Source organism: Nipponia nippon, unplaced genomic scaffold (assembly GCF_047370975.1).
Source record: "Nipponia nippon isolate SJK-2023a ecotype South Korea unplaced genomic scaffold, ASM4737097v1 scaffold_2, whole genome shotgun sequence".
In the NCBI taxonomy this organism is placed as follows: Eukaryota; Metazoa; Chordata; class Aves; order Pelecaniformes; family Threskiornithidae; genus Nipponia; species Nipponia nippon.
In genome coordinates, this window is record NW_028262336.1 from 52,003,378 (window position 1) to 52,017,145 (window position 13,768).

A 13,768-nucleotide genomic window follows, 5' to 3' on the forward strand; every position below is an offset into this window, starting at 1 on the left:
TGAGTTCCCTTTTTCCTACATAGTGACCTAGGCTGAGAATTTACAACTGTCTCCTTCATCTGACTAGAGTTTCATCTGTGATCTCCACACTTGTCTTTTTATTCTGTCCTTTGAATACCACTATAATTTATTTCATTCCTTTGGTGACAGGCCTCATTCATCTCAGAAGGGGCACACTAACTTCTCTAAGGACTGTAACAGGAGGAACTAACTGTGACTAGACAATGTTTGGAATATGCATTTTTTGCTTTTCATTGCAGAATGAGTCTACATTGCTAGTGGATACATAAAATCCAGACTCCTAGATGGGGAGATTACCTGAAAGAAACTTTCAAAGCACAATTCTACATAGGTACATCTCATGAGCAATTAACAGAGTTGCTAACTTTTTCATTACTAAGTGCCATGTTATTTACATAGAAGCCTCACAGACTCGTTCTTCCTTAAGAGCGTTGCGGGCGGCAGTCAAAAATCCCTTCACCCAGCCTTTGCCGAGAGAGGACTGGAGGTACAACAGCAAAGACAAATCAGAAGGCCCAGCAACTAGTTGTTCACTGCCCACTGAAAGCTTTAGTTACTGTGGATTGCATTTAAAATCTACAAAGTAGAAGTAAGATGGATTTTAAAACATTTCTACTCCAGACAGGAAATTCTTAGAGATTACAAACTAGCAATTAAGGCCAAGTCCCAAACATGCACACACACACACTAAACTTTCTGCACGCGAGAACCGCTGTTTACTTCCATGAAACTGCTCTGTGTGCAATTAAGTATAAGCATAAATATTTAGTACCTACAGCCATATCCTATATGAAGGAGATGTCTGGCCTACAATAAAGACACACGTTTCACAAAAATATTTTTTAAGTACATAAATACATTTGGAAGGGAAGTCTTTTTTTTTTTTTTTTAAGTCAAACTCTTCGAGATTAAACTTAAACATCAAACCAAAGTGCTGTCAGCTCCATTTTGATTAGTAAGTTAAGAACTGGAAAGCTAGATATTAGGGGAGAAATGGCTTTGTTAAGTTTACTTCTACACTGAGTCAAGTTCAAGGAGGAAAGAGATGTATTTGTAACTGCTAAAAGATCGGTTCCTAGCTCTGAACACAGCTCCTTTTTAGATCAGTGTCAACCTGTACAGTACTGGCAATCATACAACACCTGAAACAGTCTGCAAAGTATTACAGAAACAACTGGAATAAAGGCGTACATGTCTGTGTAAAGAAGCATGATGGAGAACATCAAAATTTTGGCATAATTTTCATCTTGTATCATCAGGCATAATCAGCTCCTTACCATCAGAATTTTAATTAAAATGCTTGCAATTATAATGAAAAAATTACAATTTTGTAAAACAGGAAAACTGTAGTTACTGGAAAATTAAGTATATCTTTCCAGCAGCCAAACAAGTGGATATGATCTAAAGATGCGTTGCTTAAAAAAAGTGAGGCAATTCTTTGATGTAGAAGACTCGAAAACACTAATATGTCATTTCCCTTCTCCCCAAACACACACGTAAGTATACCAAAAGAACCATGAATAGCAACTGTTCTTATAAGAATGTTTTTCATGAAAAGTTCACTTTACCTCCCACACACATCAAGTTGACAACTGAGAATCAATTCAAAATGTAAGCACCTACGTCCTAAGACAACCCCCAGTGCTCAGTTAACAAGTCTGTCATCTGCTTAATTTTGGTTTGGTGAGGGATGTTGAGGGTTTGGGGGTTTTTTGTGTTAGTTGACTTTCATTTGTTTGTTTTTTTAAAGATTCACCAACATGACAATTTGTAGCAAATTATTAACACTTGCAGAACGAATTTCCTCTTTCAGAAAGGCCCCTTCTCAATTAAGGGTTGAAAAGCAGTGCTGTGTAAATGCTTACCTTCCAAGAGATCACAGCCTCTTTAAGCTACTGTTTTGCTACCATCCTCAGCCAGTCCTACCACTGATAAGAACGCCCGAGAAGATCAAACCTGAGGAAAAGCTGGCACGCGTGCCTCTCTCCCTCTCTCCAGTCAAACCCTGCCGTATCAACACTGTTGTTTGCTCCTCTCTCTCTTGCTCCCTCCCCGGCCCGCAACAGAACATAAAATCTAATAAGTGAAGCAAGATCTGCAGGATCAAAACACAATTTATTTCTCACCAGCGTGATGTGGCATACACGAACACCTCACTAAACATCACTCTTCACAGGAAGCAGACTAGCCTAGAATAGGCTTTGAAACTATCAGGTTCAAAAACTGTGAAACCAATCATGAGAGAAACCTTTTTGAAACAGCAATTGCAACAGACCAACAAAAATCTGTCAGTTGGGTAAGGTGTTCCTCCTGCAAGGACCAAATTATACTCCTTTTCTTTAGCTTATTATTATTTAACTATGAAAGGTCTCTTGAAACTGTAGCTTGCTGATATACTACAAACTATCTTTATGTTTTCACATATTCTGGGAAGGTGGGGATTCCTCCCTAATTTGAACAGAGATCCAGAAAGAGACAAAGTTAGATGCTGGTACAACTATGTAAATGCACATATTTCTCATTGGGGTTGAAGAAATAAATGAAGTACTAAAATGGCCCCATTCCATCACAAGCTGCATGCTCCTGTGACAGGGCCCTACTGTTCACTTTTATTTTTTTACTGCATCAGCCAGATTTATAACTAAGATATTTATGAAATTTTGTGAAATTAAAAATAAGTACTAATTCAAAATTCTAAAGAAAGTAATTAAGTAGTATCTGTAGTCTTGAACAATTAACCCCAGAGTGTTTTGCTAGGTCAACAATGCAAACTTGTTATATTGCAATCAGCTGTCAAAGACTGTTGTTACTTACAAAAAAGGTGTTAACCAAAAGTTTAAATGTACGTCTAAAATTTCATTTCATAGTTTCTGTGGCTTGAAATTAATTGTCGATATTTAAACAGCCTAGAGTATGCTTCATATAGGCCCACATTCTCAACCTAAACAAAAAGAGAAAGAAATGAGGAGGAAGTCTAAGCTACTGTTTTACAGGTCCCAAACTTCCCTGTGGACAGGAACAGTTCATCACATTTTGTTCTTCACATCAAATTTCTTTTAATAAATATCTTCCACTAAACTCTCGTCAACCGGCTTGCCGTTATTTCTAAGCTACTGAGAAGAAAAAAAAAAGAAAACCAACCCCCAAGCCTGTGCAATTTGCATATAATTCTTATGCAGTAAAGTTCATCATCTGATACTACTCATTTCTAGATCTTCATACACGTAATTAATATGTAAATCTGTTCAATTTTTAGAAGCATTTGGGAGTTTTTTGCATTAGATCACTATACCTCATATTCTTGTTTCTTTAGGGTTCTTGTTTGTTTAAAAAAGAACAAGGTTCCCAGCTCCTACTATTTCAACCACAAAACATCTTTTCATGTTTTTTAAGGTAGGAAATACTTGTAATAAATACTAAATCAAACCACCACTACAATAATAGTACATCTTCCCACTACATCAAATGTTACATTAAATAAAACGAAACACATATGGGAAACAAACTTGTTACCAACTTACAGTAAAAGCCCCCTAACTTCAATACAAACCATACACCACCTTGACAGAGTCACCCATATTTTAAATGTGAGGAGCTGCTTCTGAGGATCAGGACCAAATTTTGCCCTTTCAAGAAACACATGAAGATGGAAAAAACCCCATCTATATACAGACTGGCAGTAGTCACTTGGTAGGATCTTTTTCTTTAAAACACGTTTAAAAATACTATTTTATTTAACTTAGGGGAAAAAGAGGCAGGTGATCTTCTGTTGTCAGAATGTCATGATGCACCCCTGTATTAAGACTAATCACTTATCCAGGCGCTAAGCAGCCACTAATTCCTCTGATTTCAATTGGAGCTTCTGAAAACCAAGCCACTTACTTAGATATCCATATTCAAAAACGTTGGCCTCTTAAAGCACCCAGCTAATACACGTGCTGGAGACACAAATTATTAACAACATAATCATTGTGAGCCATAGCCAGTATACAAACAGTCTTGAGTGTCTGTCATAAAAGCACAGAAATAATGAGGTGCAGGTAACCTTAGTGTTTACTTCCATTTAGGTTAAACTCAACAGTCTGATCTCGCCTGACAGCAACCCCAAACAACCTCTGGCTTTAGATCCAGGTCGCTACATGACAAGAGCAGTACTTTGTTCCGAAAAATGTAGTCAAGAGAGAGAGATTACCATGTCTTTATCCAAGTTGCTGGTGGTCTAGCTGAAGTAGCCTACAGCTTTTCCAAAAGCAGTTTAATGCCTCTAAATGCCGATTAGATGACAGTCACTACTATGCAGGAAAGTTTTAAGCAATTAACTGCCTTTGGAAAAAAAACTGTATAGTCTGAATTACCTTTTGCACTGCATGTGCTAGGATGGTCTTAAGACTGAAGGTAACAGCCGTTATCTCAGTGGGACTGTCTTGTTTTTTGTGTCATAATTACAGGGTAATATTTCTGGAGGGCAACAAATTTTGTTTAGAAAGCAGAAACAATAAGAAGTTGAGCCACATCAAGTCCCAGTGACAAAGCAAGCCGCTGGAGTGACAAAGTGACATTACCACACCACTTGGGAAAAACCAATTATGGCACACATAGCATATAGCTTTAAGAAACCCAAGGAAGCAAGCTTCAGGGAAGGAAATTGCATGTATACAAACATTGATAATAAATAATAATAAACAGAAGGTCTGTTCATTGCATTATGCAGAACCTGGAAGAAATCATTATTTATCTGCCTGCCTGCTAAATCTGTACCTTAGTGCAGGCTGCAGGAAATAATTTCCAATATTAAAAAAAAAAAAAAAAAAAAAAAAAAAAGACATGCAGGTGGATGGTTTTGTGTATCTGATTTCATCAGAACTCTGAAACAGAAGTGCTGGAAACCAGAATGATCAAATGAAAGACTACAAAGCAGACTAAACCCACCTCAAAATAGACAAAAAAAATGCACGTACATACACACATTACATGGAAATCAGAAAGAGGGACTCGTCGTCACCTCCTTGAGCCAAAGGTTATCACGCTGAAAACAGAAAATCTAGTTAGCAAAAATATTTTGATTATGCAACTTTCCCTTTAGCATAAACTAGCAAGAAGGAAGGAGTCAAATTTACTTTGTCTTCTTATAGGCAATTCTTGAAGAAAGCATAGCAATAGTCATAATTTTCAGTATTTCTAAAAGTGTCATATTCTAATTACAAAGTGCTGTTAATCTTTATTCTAATGCACACACACAAAAAGGTAAAATACAGTTTATTACATTTCAATCTAAGAGATTAACACATTAGTATTTATTTTTATTGGCAGTGTGCCCAAATAACCCAGATCTGCAAGACTGATAGCGAAAAGGAAAATATTTCAGGCCTCAAAGAGAGCAGATCTACGGTTGCCTGGAATGTGTAAACAGCCAGAGCCTGTTTTACTTCCCACCCCCACTCTCACCATACACACCTCCTCTACCTAACCCCTTCTAACATTAGCACGGAGTGCTGCTCTCAAGCAGAGGAGAGAATGAAAATGTAGTACCATCAAATAACAAAATTCCTGACATTTTAAGATGCAAGAATTTGGATTTACTGAAATGCAACGGTACCATATAAATGGCCGGAGTCTAAAACAAAACCAGTACTGCATAAGACCCCCAAAAAAGAAAGAAAAATCAGTTGAGCAGGCTTGCTATGTGACAGACCCGAGAAACACAAACTAAGGGAATCCAAATGCTCCTCTCTAAATTATTCTTTGTGCAACTAAAGATCAGCCAGATCTGTGTTCTATCAGAGAATACTGATCACAGCCCTACAAAAGGGATATTTTCATGAAAATCTACACAATATAACAAAACTGATGCCAAAATTTAATGTCGGTATAAATTACCTTCTGTGAAAACAAAGATTATTACTTGCATAATGATATATACACCCACAAAGCAGTAAGTCATAAAAATAGATATCATCACATCCTAAGAAGTTTACAATATAATTAGATCAGTGGTTTTTAATCTCTTTAAATTTGTGGACCTATAAAGATACCTTGTACAGTGAATTTGAACAGAATGACAATAGACTTCCTTTTTTTTCCCCCACAGATCTCTAAAAAAACAGCCCATGTGTCCCCTAGCAGCTTGCAAACCACAGTTTGAAACTACAGAATTAGAGAACTGGTAAATATTACTGCCATTTTTTACCTAGTAGCTTGAGCCTTCAAAAAAAAAGACCAAACAAGAACATAAAAAAAAAATTAGCAATTAAAACATCTGATCAAACGGCTGTGTATGATGGGAAGCTCAGAAAACCTGAGAAAATAAAAAGGGAAAACTTGGGAGAAAAGAAATGTATAGTATAGTACAGAGTCAAACACTGAAAGGCAGTTTCATAATGTTGTTTACAAATAATAGGTCACACAGCTCTCGTACTTTTCCTTTCTTTTAATTTTACCATTTTTATGAATGCATTTGGCTAACATTCAGAAGAACACATCCATAGACTAATGAGGGTAAAATGCTGGCTGAAAGGAGACACAAGCAAACGATCTGTCAGTAGAATATTTGCAAACAGTTGAAATCAATAATAAATTCAACCTAACCAAATGCAATGCATACAAACAGAAATTAAAAGACTGAGGCAATTGGCAAATACATAAATGATGCTTCAGGCCACAGGGCATACTTTCTCACATACGTTAGCACATTAAATAGGCTGGCAAGACATTCACTCCACTTAAGACACCAGAGAAATAACCATATGTATTTCCAAAGACAAAAATAACGATTAAGACAATGCTAACAGCATAAATAATTACATATTTACGTAAAACAACTATTTGTAGAATGTTTGAGTCATCAAATGCAAAAAGTTTGAGTCAGAAAATTTATTTTTAAGGTTAGAAAAATAAACTCAGTGCTCCTTCTGCATAATTTTCCTTATCCACTGTTGACAAACACAGAGCAACCACACCAGAGAAAAACAGTAAATTAAAATAAAACACATACACCACATCACCAGTACACAGACATACCCATTCTAGGGGTTTTTTTTAGCATTTAGGAGCAGTGAAACCTTCATATTTATTTCTGTGGCCAGCATCTAATGTGAAGGACGAAGCGTTGCGCTATGCACTGTCAGGCTTTTGCCTTCCAACCAAGCCTCCCTGGCGTCAGCCAAGCCAGCTGCAGGACTTGGACCTCCAGAAGGCTTTGCCTAGCTGGCATTAACCAGTCGGCTGAGGTAGGCTTGGTGCTGCAGTCTGTACAAAGCAATGAGCCGAACCGCTGAGATTCATCGCAGAATGGATTAGAGAAAGCATGGCTTCAGCCTCTGGCCAATGCAAAACGTGTGCGGTGTACCTATCGCTGCATGGGAAGGCTGGCACGTGGTCTCGACAGAGGGTATGGCATTTGTAATCCTTACGCAGAAGACAAGCATCAGGTGCCGGACCTGATGTGTTGGGCTTCCTATATGATAGGTCACAGCTGGCAGAATAGTTCCGAGACTAAACATGATCTAGACGGACAATGACAAGAGCATCCTGCCACTGCTTGCCAGTTGCTTTATGGGTGGCTGCTGCTAGAGTTTCTTAGACCCTTTGATGTGGGCTGGCCTGAGAAACTAAGGGCGCTTGACTGAAAGAAGTCATAGGTTCCAACCATCCACCTAAGCTGGTCACTTGTCAATGTATGTGTTTGCAACCTCCAATTGCTAAGTCTTACACTTTACACTGCAAAATACTAAGCCTGAGTAAATTCCAACATAGCCAACGCAGCTCCTGCACATTTTAAAGAAACTGGGCTCTAAATCTCGACTTCATGTTTCTCAGCTACAGAAACTTCAAAGAACATTGTGAGGATTCAGATAAGAATGGTATTCAAAATAGATCATGGACGTTACGCCATACAAAAAAGACTACTTATGTGGGCTACAGGAAAGGAGAGGGACACCACAATCTCTGTTTCATTACAAGAACACTGACTGTCAGGACTAAAGCTAAAATCACACACAGCATCCGTCGCCTTAAAAAAGGCTCAGAAATGTTTACTTAATAAGTCAAAGAATCCATGCTGCCATCACATAAGGCCTGATCCTAGAAGTCTCCTGCACACGCCAAATACGTTTTTGCAATATCAGGCCATAGCTATATAACAGGATTTGTTGAATGTTCAGAACACAAATGTATCATCAACTCTGTCCTTGCCAGAGCTTACAGAAAGAAAAACTATGAAACATAGAAAATATCCATTAAAATGAAACCTCTTAAACTTCACTAGAAACTCCAGTCATTTTCACTGGGGGGAGAGGGGGGCAGAAGTTAAAAAAAAAAGAATGTTTAAAAGCAATTACAAAGAGGTTGGAAAAAAACAACAGAGGCTTGTTCAGAGGCAATCTAATACTCTGTTATAATCTAATAACTCTGTTAGCCAAGAAACTAACTTACAGATTAACAGATCAACAAATTAAAGCAATTATTACTTCTAACTCTAAACTGACCACCGAAAGGGAGACAAAACTTTTTTCATAATTTTGTTTTGATATTTTGCTATCCTAATTTATAATTTGATGGAAAATGTGACTGCACTTTTGTAAGCAGAATTTTACATTCACACTTTTTAATAAACTAATAACAAAATAAATTGACAATGTGTTTTGATCTTTAAAATTCTTCAAAACCAGTCACTAATCAAATCTTCTTAGTTCCACTATAAGTTCCATGGTTCCACTATAAGTGGAATGTAAATGATTTACCCAGCTGTGGAAAGGAGTGCCCCATCAATTGCCTCGTACAGATGTTAAGGAACAGATTTTTTCTTTTAATAGATATATATTCAAATTTACTTTAAAAAAAGGAAAAATGTTGTACTTTAAAATAATCTCACGGGAAAAGGAATATAGGAGCAAACAACTACGAAAGTGTTCACTGTAATTATCTGAACACTTTTTAAATATGTACTGGATACAGGTCACTATGTATTTTTAGTAAGAGGAAATTAAATTTCTGTCTTTCACACTGGACTCCATGTACATAAACACCTGCTATGCACAACAAACCTTATCTACAAAGCCACCATTCATTGAGTATGATCAAATTGACAATGTATAATTGCATTTAACATGTTGCCGTTAGAGAACACAGAACCCCTCCATGTTTTGAGTGTTTTTTAACCCAAAATATATGCTGTTGGTAATGTAATAGATGCAGTGAAGAATATATTGCTTACCCTAAGCAAAATGTAAAACAAAAAATTTAATCCAGCTGTGAGCACATACACATAGAAACATGCAAAACATTAGAAAAACCAGACACACACAAAAAGCCATTGCTGTAACCACAAAATAACACTAACATATTAGAAAATACCCACATACCATAGACACTACCATCGTAACACTGAACACAGTTCAGAAAATTCCTAAAAAAATTTTTTGGTTACTTGACGGTCAGCAGGTTAAAACCAGTGGAGCCTAGCTTTTGAGGTAACCTACTCCCACTAACCTTCCTCCTTCTTGTAAACTGCCCATCAGGCCCTAAGCTACATTCTATTTTTTAACTAACCTCTACCCAGCATTACCAGACTAGGTAGTAAAGACACGATAGTGGTCTCCCAGAAAAGTTGATTTCATTCATCAGCAGTGAGAGTAATCATTATGTTAATGCTTTAGTAAATTTGAGCTGTATGTAATAAATAGGTTCTTTCCTTCCACTCTAATATCGTATTTAGGGCCATCCTTTCAGCTTGCCTTATGTTTTTTTCCAAGCACATAAAATCCTGTGAGAATGAAGCTGGATGAATTTTTACGATACACTGTCATGCACTACTTTTAAACTAATTGGCTCATTTAAATTAACTGGTTATGTAAGATACTTATTGATAGAAGCAGAAGTATCAGAGCCGAGCGTGTTTGGATTTTTTAATATAAAACCAGATTCCTATATCTAAAAATGAGCATTGTTAATGAATTATACCATCAACCCAAAAAAAACCCCAGTAATAGTCAACATGGAAATAAAAAAACCTTGAATACCTTTCACAGAATGACACAAAATCTGTCTTGTGAACACCATGCAATGTTATTAAAAATGTACCTGCTTCTGTTCTTTACTTTCATTTTTGAGAACTGGGATAGGAAGGAAGATGCATTCCTCATTAGAATAATCCTCAGGCCTGCCTTTTATCTGTGCCTTCCAGATTACATTATTTTAGTTTAAAAGCCAACAAATTAAAAAGTAAACTGTATTAACTACACAGAAGTACAGAAGCTCTTTCATTAAAAAAGGACAAAACTCCATCCAAAAAGTAAAAAAAAAAAAACAAACAGCAAAGTTAAATGCATGTAATTGGCAACATTACCAATACCTTCTGAAAATTTAGAAAGATTTCATGTGTTTCAATCAATTCTGTAACCAAATTAATTCCTAGAGGTCTAGTTCATGTGTGCATGTAAATGGGCACAAGAAGAGTTAAGTTTGTTTTGTGACTGTAAAAAGCACCAGATAGATATCCTTGGAAACTAATCCCCACAATATGAACAGGCACTGTCCGTGCCTGGATTCTGTGTCGCACCCCGTCAGCAAAGCTCAACCCTATCTGTGAAGAACTCTAGGGAAGACAGTAATTTCGCCTCGATCTCTCTGTTGAGATGAGGGTTTAAATTTTACTTTTAAGAGCAATCAAAAACCTAACAGAATAAAAAAAATAAACGAGGAAACAATGAAGCTATTATAATCTTGAAGTTTGAAAACACCCCTCAGCCACGTACAGTACCCCAGTTGTCACCTCCTGGTCTCACCACGTTCAGTCAGACGTACAAGCACAGTATGCACTCCTGACTTTGCCACATTTCAGCAAGCACATAATTAAAGGGTGCCACACCTCTGCCTTCTCCCAAAACCTGACGTCCAGCCTGGCCCAGTCCTACATTCATTTTGCTGGCTCTGCACAACCTCAGGTGCTGCTGACTGGGGCTTGAAACCTGAGCGTATCCTAGTTCAGGGTTTAAGAGCCTATCCGTTGCACTCCAGCACCATTCTCCAACCTCAGGGTGACTCCTTTTTTCTCCAAAGCTACTTTTCAGACTACCTTAAGGCTATCTACGTACATGTACGTGCGCATGCACACACATACGGCAATTAGTGTAGTTCATTTCAAACAATTAATATTTGTGAAACTGGTCAACAATTCCAACTGAGACCGTGTGCTAACAAAAGTCTTAGTACTAATGGGTCTCTGGACGCACACATAGCCTCTGCCAGTAGCAACCAGACTAAACCCACTGGCATAGACAACAAGCAGCTTAGAGCTGCTAAACGGCACTGAAACTATCATATGGTTATAACGATTCCTAATTGTAAGTTACCAACAGGCATGGATTTGCAAAAAGAAAAAAATCCGTATTTTTACTTCACTTTATAAATATCTCATGTATGTATTAAGTGTACACTGTCAATTCTTTTGGAAGAATGTCTTCCCAATTATTTTTCTGTAAGCTACAGGGTTGTGTTCAAATTGGCACAAACTCATCAGTGGACACTTCTAAGCATGAAACACAACAGCTGTATATATGTTAATCATAACAATGCAATGGCTTCCTTTCAGTGGTGCTACTGCAATGTGATTATTCTGTTCAGAAATATACATCGTAAATCCTTGGCTTCACTCTTGAACTACGGAGAATATTCTACAGAGTCTCCATTCAGTGGTAGAGGATTAATGAAGAGCTCATAGTGCTATACAGCAAAATACAGCAGAAGCCAAAGTTGTACATCCAGTGCAGTTTGCTGCCTTCAAAAAGGAGCACAACAAATGTATTATTCTGCAGAATGACAAAGGGAATCTATCCACCGAAAGAAAATCCTCTTTGTTTTCTTGAAGATAACGTCAAAGGATATTTTCCAAGTATTTTTAATGCCTAAGGGAAAAACACTGCTTCTTTGCTGTATCAATAATTTATTGCAGGTATGGGAAAGTTGTGTTACAATCAGAGAAAAAAAAATAAAATCACATTTGATGTTACCACATCTTTCCACCTAACAAAATTATGATTCTATGTGAGAAAATGCATTCTAAACCCACTACATAGAAGTAAGAGGTTAAACTGTAACTAAGAATTGGGAGATCAAATGAAATTTAGGTCAGTAAATACACTCACATTTTGAATGGCAGTGGAGCAATGTATAGAGTAACCGTTACATATTAATGGAGAACATTACTTTTTAAAAAGCCTTGTTCCACCCTCCAATGGCAAAGAGAGTCAATAAAACTCAGCACTTAATTAGAGAAAAGTATTTTGATGAGTGTATATAAATATATATAATTATTACACATTATTAGTGCTACTCGTCTGTTCATAAATAGGCCACAAGTCGTGTCATCCAAGCATCAGGAGGCACTGTTTTGTCCACGTGTTTAGTGTACTGTGTAACTTCTCCTAGCAAATGAGTAAGATTCAACACCCAAGCCAAATGGTATTTATGCAATGCATTTAGCTAAAAAATTAAAATAATTGCTTCTTCATACTACAGTACTATTATCATGATTTTATGCTGAATGGATACCATAGGGTTCTTGGCATAAAATTCTGTTATAACTTCATATAAAGTTATGAATCTCTACATGCACTCCAATTTAAACAGGACAAGCAGACATGTATCGACTGTCTGTACTACAAATAGAGAAGGTCAAGAAATGGGGTTAAACACTGTGATGGCCCTTTTATTGCATAAAGTCAACAAAATTATGAAAATGGAAGCCAAACCATCAGATGCGCCTAACCCCAAGCCTCTTTTCCTACTGCAGTCATTCACCCAGAATAAAGAAAGGGACTGGTGGCTGGGACCTGGACAGAGGATTACAAAGGCAATATACAGACTGCATGTACACCCATATACTCTTCTCTCCTCAAACAACAAATGAAGAAATCCAATACCTGCTGCTGGAGTCCAATATTTCCAAAGCATCAATATCACTTAAACTAAATACAAACATGCACAAGAAAAGCGATGCAAGACGCCTGTGCTCCTTAACCTCCAAAACCGGCCACGTATCCATAGTTAAACTTGCTCTCAGTTAAGCTCGCAGAAGCAATGTTTTATATGTCTATGGAATTACTAAAATACTAGTAACTATTATTTATATATCTGTCTAGGATAAGATCTCTACACAAGAAGAAAATTGGCAAGAAATGATGACCTTGTCTTACGATATTGAACATCCTTCTTTGATTCTGCCTAGTTTTTACACAGTCCTAACTTCAGGGGGCTTCTTGTGTTTGTAAAACAAAATACTGTCAGTCATTCTTAAATGAAATCCCATGATGTTAATGACCAGACTGCTACACAAAAAAAAAAAAAAATTCTCTTGTCTACCAAAGAAAAGAAAAATAACTTAAACCCCATTTTTTACCTTTGGACTTTTGTTTCAGTATCATTAACATGACAGATTTTGTACTGACAGGAAGGCTGCTATTCCTATATAGAGCCATAGTTCCAATGTTTTTGTTTAATTTCAACCAACTTGTCCAAGTAGGCCATTTGGTAGAAACCTATAAATGGCACCCAGGGGGTCTGGGTTCTTGCTGTAAAGAGGTCAGCTATTTCCTCCTAACTAAAAATAGGCAAGAGGAGGGAAGGGAAGCGGGAATGGAGTTTAATTTAGCAGCTGAAAAAGAGTTTACAAAATTACTTCCATCTTGCCTCATAATGAAGATTATGAAAAAAAGGAATCTGCCCTCAAGAGTTACAAAACCCCGATCATTTT

At 37.0% G+C, this 13,768-nt stretch overlaps 1 protein-coding gene across 9 annotated transcripts in view; it reads right to left on the bottom strand.

Moving 5' to 3' along the window:
• Positions 1 to 13,768, bottom strand: part of TBL1X (transducin beta like 1 X-linked) — a 206,457-nt gene that overhangs the window by 188,429 nt on the left and 4,260 nt on the right. The window lies entirely within an intron of this gene.